The sequence below is a fragment of the Nicotiana tabacum genome, chromosome 22 (assembly GCF_000715075.1).
Source record: "Nicotiana tabacum cultivar K326 chromosome 22, ASM71507v2, whole genome shotgun sequence".
NCBI lineage: Eukaryota > Viridiplantae > Streptophyta > Magnoliopsida > Solanales > Solanaceae > Nicotiana > Nicotiana tabacum.
The window spans coordinates 5,794,005-5,801,379 of record NC_134101.1 but is presented as its reverse complement, the minus strand read 5'-3'; the positions used below and the strand labels follow the sequence as shown (position 1 = coordinate 5,801,379).

The 7,375-nt window shown below is 37.6% G+C and overlaps 1 long non-coding RNA gene across 1 annotated transcript; it reads right to left on the bottom strand.

Annotated features, from left to right (window-relative positions):
• Positions 1-924: 924 nt before the first annotated feature.
• On the bottom strand, positions 925-2,185 carry LOC107765211 (uncharacterized). Its single transcript, XR_001643383.2, has 2 exons — positions 1,522-2,185; positions 925-1,307 (listed from the first exon to the last, which is right to left on the bottom strand). It is a non-coding gene; the product is annotated as an uncharacterized LOC107765211 (long non-coding RNA).
• Between the last annotated feature and the right edge of the window lie 5,190 nt (positions 2,186-7,375).

Here is a 7,375-nt window from a genome sequence, read left to right as displayed (position 1 = left end):
AGTCTAGAATTATTTTTTATTTTCTTCACTTTACACTTACTAGATCTGCTGTTCAATAATATTGGTAGTAGAATAGCGACACTATTTTATGAAGTTTTGGTGATTATCAAATCATAGGTTCATAATGCTTTTGGGGTCAGCTTTCTTGGATTTTGTGTGTTAAAGAAAACACAAGGAAACGTCCAAAGCAATTCAAATCATGTTACATTCAAAAACAGTGTGTTCTCTTCTTCTCTTATACCACGTTCCAGATATTTGCACTAGTGACCTCTAACTAGAACTTACCGCACAATATTTACAACAAATCATATTATTTCTTTTTCACAATATATATAAAATACGAAAAATTAAGGACGCATTACTTTAGTGTAAACTTAGGAAGATCATGATCGAGATGGAAATATTTTATCAGTTATACGTAAACTTAAAATTCACTAGAGGATTCTACATATCTGATATCACCAAAGTTGCATAATTAGAGATTGGACTTTTTTCACTTTTAGCCTTCGCCGGAAACTATTTTTATTTGGTAGCCGAAAAAAGTGTATAAAATTTGTACAGTTATAATTTTTGTATATAAATATACAAATTATATATATATACAAAAAATATATTTTTTTTGGCTATTAATTATTTTGAGAGCAGCTACTTTCCCTTAAAGATTGATACATACATATCTACATGAATAGTAATGTTAAATTGAGTGTTCGTAGAATTTGCCTCAAAATACATTAAATTCAACAAGTAAAGATTAATTATCAAAACTCATTAAACTCACCAAGTAAAAAAACGTCTTGCTATACAAGTCCATAGAAAGAAAACAAGGACGAAAACACAAATTCAGGGAAGAGAAAAGAAGTTCAAAATGTTAGCTAACAATAGTGACGATAACAACAAAGTTAGTAGGTAGCAACAAACTTCTCATCAGTGAAGAAGACAAGTAGCATTAATGGCTGATCAGAATAGATGATGAAACAACAATAAATATTAAACGCCGTTACAAACTCTGATATTCACCTATGTATATCCTTATTTTCAAGCTTCCTTTTGCTAATCTTCTTTGTCGGCCTTTGAAGAGGCGGATCTAAAGGGAGTTCAATTGAACTTACTGTTTTCAACTCGAACTATATATGCATAAGAAGAGACTATTCTTCTGTGTGTACAATTGGACTTATTGTTTTCAACTCGAACTATCTATGCATATAAAGAAAAGGTTCGGTATAAAATTTATACATGTAATAAGATTACATTCATTGTTGACTCTAAATCCTGGAACCGGAATGGAACTGCGCTGCTGACTCTAGGTCCTGGAAACGCCAAGAAGAGATTAACTTACCCAGGGGCGGATGAAGCTTGAGAGTACCGGGTTCATCTGAACCCGGTACTTTCGACACGGAGTAGCAATTTATGAGTAAGAAATCTACTAAAATGGCAAGAAATAATAGATTTGAATCCATAACTTTAAAAATAAATGAGCTTGAACCCATAAAATTTAAATCTTGAATCCACCTCTGAACTTACCGGTTTGATGATGGATTCGGCCCGCTAGGAACTGCATGCTCACTAGCTTCAAATTGTCTAGAGGTATCACTAGAAGAAGATGATGAAGAAGAAGATGTACTAGGATTTATGGGGATTTTTCTTGAGTTCAAGTTAATTGAAGCTGTAGCTAAAGAGGAATGATATGAATTTTGCGAGGAAGGTTTAAAGGAATCAGTATCATGATCATGATCAGAAGAAGACTGAACAAAAATGAGGAAGAGGAAGAAAAGGGTGAAGAAGAAAATGAAAGAGTGAGAGTTAAATGTGGAGATTTCAGTTTTTCTCAATGTTGCCATGCAATAATTAATCAATTGAAGACAGCACAAAGGAAAGAGAGAAAGAGAGAACAAAAGACAGAAAGAAGGGGGAAGAAGCTTTAGTTTGGAGAAATTAAAGTGGATGAAAGTTGGAAAAGGAGAGATTTTGAAATGGGACACACATTTGCTTAGAGAATTGAAGAACAAATAAAAAAGAACCTATATCCAACAATGCAGGGATTATATATTGAAGGTGCAAGATTGGGTTGAAATTGACTTTGGTGTCCCTTCTTCTTAATAATTAGCATTTATATCAATTATTAACTAAAATGATCACCCTAATCTATCTCTAAATTACATGGAGAGTTTTAACCTTTATACGTGGATTTTACAGCGTCTGGCTGCCTAAAATGTAACTATATATAGTAACCATACATAATTAGCAAGTTTAGTAACCTAAAATATAAGGCAAGTAACCTACAACAACATATTAAAATTAGGGGTGTCAATGATTCCGTTCGGCATTTTATGAAATTTGTACCATACCAATTTTTCGGTTATTCTATTATGTATAACCAAAATTAGACTTTCCGAAACCGTCCCAATCATGTCGGTTTTTCTTCGGTATCGGTACGGTTCGGTTAATTTTCGATATTTTTTTCATTATCTTTTAAAAGTTACTAGTAGAATGCAAAGACTCGGTGTCTTGTAAAAGTCACTATTATGTATAAATTATCAAAACTCTCTAGATATTTTTACTGTTTGAAAGGTGATGATTTAAGAAAATATATAAGATGATCAAAGTATCCATCAAATATTCTATAACAGTGTAAAAAAACTAAGCAAAGACACAAAATATAAATCACATTAGTGGAAAGATATACTAACCAAGTTGGAACTCAAGAATAAAATCTATATAAAATTAAATATTCAAAAAAGATAAATCTAAATTATACGAAAGGAAATATATTCAATACATTGTAATTTGCTACTTATAATCGCTAGAATACTATGTGTCTTGCTAGTGAATATGCTGGAAATAATTTAGTTTCGGCAGGAATAGTATAATAAGTTTGTGAATTAGAATTTTGTTAGTGAATATGCTTTATTATTTTCAAACTTAATATATAAATATATTTTTCATCTGTAAATTTATTCGGTACGGTTCGGTATTTTTTCGAATTATTTTCATAAAATAAAAAACCTACCCTAATTAACGGTAAGGTTACAGATTTGTATAAAAACCTACGGTTTTATTAAAAGAACCCTAAAAATCAATTCGGTGCGGTACTGTTCGGTCGGTTTAGTCGGCTTTTAAATATTCATTGACACCCCTAATTAAAATGCATCTAAAGTGTGAAATATATTTAAACAAATTTGCTCTATTAGCGCACTTTACCTTCTTACAGCAAGTTTGTGATTATATATCTTTAGATAGCGATAATATAATAATTGATCACACTATCAAAGTCTACAAGTTAAACTAGTATGAAAACCGTGTAAAGTATAAATAGAAAGGGAGCAGTTTAGAGATATTTCATGAATGGGTCCCCAAAATTTCCTGTGTTCCTTCAATTATCAATGAGATTTCTTTAACCCGCCTTATATCATCCTTTTGCATTTTGCGACAAGATATGTGAGAAAAATCGACTAATTGATTTAAGTATTAAATCAGAAGATGAGAAAGAAAACAAGCAAACCAAACAGCTGTAGATCTGCTGTTCAAATATTGACAATTAGTCTCTAAAATAGGGAAAGAATTAAACCAACCAATAATGTTTTCCATGACAAAGTTTTAGGGCTCAGAAGTCAAAGGAAAAGACCATTGACAAGATTATTAAAATAGAGGATTGTGAAACCGCACCAAAAAATCAGTAATAATTAACACGTATAACAAACATTTTTTTTTTTTGAGCAAGGTACTGTTATATTCATCTCGAGACAGGGTCTACCGAAAATCGCATCTCTACCTCACACAAGGTAGGGATAAGGTCTGCTTGCACCCCACCCTCTCTAGCGACCCTAATTGTGGAATCATATTGGATATGTTATTGTTGTAATTGGTACTTGTATCCAAGAGCAAAATATGTACATTGAGGGGGGGGAGAGGGGGGGGGCTTGTATCTTACAACTTACAAGGAATCAAGGGCGGATCAATGTAAGTGGGGGCTAACGCGAAACTTTAAGCAAATGCCTTAAATATTTTAAATAAAATTTCATTTATATTTTATTTGTAATTTTTTTTTCTAAATTTTGAAATGAGTAATTAATATCTTGTAATTGATTTCTTCATTAAATATTTTTTTCAATTAATAATAAAGCTAATCCATTTATTTTTCTTGAAACAATGTTGATCTTATATAAGATTTTAATTAGTTTCACTTTTGAAAAGAATACTCTCTTGCTAATACTTTAATAAGAACGTCTTTTTGAGATTGTGATTGTATTAAAGTTTCAATTTTTTTTTTGAGTTTCTAACAACATGACTCATATTTTCTAGACAACAAGTTTTAAAGGGCGGCCTGTCATAAATTAGGATGGAAAGAATATGCAATTCAAATTAATAAATGTACTTTTTTGTTTGACACAATATAAAAATGCTTACGAAAAAAAGAAAAGAAAGAGCAACAACAACAACAACAACCCAGTAAAATCTCACTAATGGGGTCTGGGGAGGGTAATGTGTACGCAGACCTTACTCCTACCCCAAAGGAGTAGAGAGGTTATTTCCGAAAGACCCTCGGCTCAAAAAAATAAAAAGACAAAATGACAAAAAGGAGACAATATTAGTATCACAACAACAATCATAGGATAAATAGGAACACCATGAAATCCAGAAGAAAGATGCAAAGCAAAGGGAGACAATATTAGTAAATATTAGTATCACCACAACAATCATAAGAAAAATAGGAACACCGTGAAATCTAGAAGAAAGATGCAAAGCAAAAGCGATAGCTAGTAAATAGGACATGCACTGAAAAGCGAAATAGTAAGCCACAACATTGTCACTAGCTATCTTAGACAAAAACCCTGCATGGCTAGTCCCACAATGGTACGAAGTAAGGCACGACTCAACTACCTCCTAACCTACAACCCTAATACTCGACCTCCGCATCTTCCTATCAAGTGTCATGTCCTCGAAAATCTGGAGCCTCGCCATATCCTGCCTGATCACCTCTCCCCAATACTTCTTAGGCCGCCTTCTACCTCTTCTCGTGTCATCCACAACCAGCTGCTCACACCTCCGTACCGGAGCATCTGGGCTTCTCCTCTGAACATGTCCGAACTATCTAAACCTCGCTTCCCGCATCTTGTTATCAATGGGAGCCACATGCACCTTCTCCTGGATATCATCATTCCTAATCTTATCTATCCTCGTGTGCCCGCACATCCACCGCAACATCCTCATTTCTGCTACTTTCATCTTCTGGATATGTGAGTTCTTAACGGGCCAACACTCAACCCCATACATCATGACCGGTCTAACCACCGTTTTATAAAACGTACCTTTGAGTATCGGTGGCACTCTCTTGTCACACAGGACTCCAGATGCTAATCTCCACTTCATCCATCCTACCCCAATACGGTGTGTGACATCCTCGTCGATCTCCCCTCCCCCTCCCCGGACAACCGAACCAAGGTACTTGAAGCTGACTCTACTCGGGATGACCTGCGAATCAAGCCTCACATCCACGCCCTCTTCCCCTGGCTCAGCGCTGAACTTACACTCCAGGTATTCCGTCTTCGTCCTGCTCAGCTTGAAACCCTTAGACTCAAGAGCCTGTCTCCAAACCTCCAGCCTCTCGTTAACACCGGTTCGCGACTCATCAATCAGAACTATGTCATCGGCGAATAGCATGCACCATGGCACATCCCCTTGAATATGGTGTGTTAACGCGTCCATCACCAGGGCGAATAAGAATGGACTGAGCACAGAACCTTGGTGTAACCCAATTACAATCGAAAAATGCTCAGAGTCGTCTCCTACTGTCCTAACCCGAGTCTTAGCCCCATCATACATATCCTTAATCGCCATAATGTAGGGAACCGACACACCTTTTGACTCCAGGCATTTCCAGAGAATTTCTCTAGGGACCTTGTCATACGCTTTCTCTAGGTCAATAAACACCATGTGCAGATCCTTCTTCCTCTCTCTGTATAGTTCCACCAACCTTCTAACAAGGTGTATAGTTTTTGTAGTCAAACGACCCGGCATGAATCCGAACTGGTTGTCGGATACAGACACTGTCATCCTCACCCTCGCTTCAACCATCTTCTCCCACACTTTCATGGTATGACTCAGTAATTTGATACCCCTATAATTGTTACAACTCTGGATATCACCTTTGTTCTTATACAATGGAACCACCGTACTCCACCTCCACTCATCCGGCATCCTCTTCCCCTTAAAAATAATATTAAACAACCTAGTCAACCACTTCAAACCTGCTCTCCCCATACACTTCCAAAATTCTACCAAAATCTCGTCTGGCCCGGTCACTCTGCCCTTACTCATCTTACGCATAGCTCCCACGACCTCCTCAACCTCGATACGCCTGCAGTACCCAAAGTCACAGTGACTCTCGGAATGCTCCAATTCACCTAGCACAATATCCTGATCCCCTTCTTCATTCAGAAGTTTATGAAAGTAAGTCTGTCATCTCCTCTTAATCTGGGCATCTTCCATCAATACTCTACCATCTTCGTCCTTGATGCATCTCACTTGGTCCAAATCCAGAGCCTTCCTCTCTCTCAACTTGGCCAGCCGGAATAACTTCTTCTCCCCACCTTTTTTCCCCAATTCCTAGTACATACGATCATAAGCCGCAGTCTTAGCCTCTGTGACCGCCAACTTAGCCTCATTCCTAGCTGCCTTATACCTCTCCATGCACACTCGCCTCTCCTCCTCACCTATGCTCTCCATTAACTTCAGGTACGCCACCTTCTTTGCTTCCACTTTACCTTGGACCACTTCATACTACCACCAGTCTCCTTTGTGCCCACCAGATACGCCCGTCGAGACCCCTAACACCTCTCTCGCAGCCTCCCTAATATAGTCTGTTGTCGCTGACCACATAGTGCTCGCGTCACCACTACTCCTCCAAGCTCTCATAGGACAACCGCCCCTCCAACGCTTGGGCTTTATCCTTAGTTAAGGCTCCCCACCTGATTCTCGGTCTTTCTCGAGTAGACCTTTTCCTCCTCTTTAACATAATACCAACGTCCATCACCAAGAGCCGATGCTGCGTCGCGAGTATCTCACCCGGAATCACCTTGCAATCCTTGCACAACCCTCTGTCACACCTCCTGAGGAGGAGATAGTCAATCTGGGTCTTCGCCACCGCATTTTTAAAAGTAACCAAATAGCCCTCCCTCTTCCGAAATCTAGAGTTCGCAATCACCAACCCAAAAGCCTTAGCGAAGTCAAACAACGATGTACCTCCTCCGTTCCTCTCTCCAAAATCGAAGCCTCCATGCACCTCACCATAACCACCTGCGGTCAACCCAATATGCCCATTGAAATCCCCTCCTATGAATAGCTTCTCAGCAGGCGAAATCTGGCACACTATCTCATC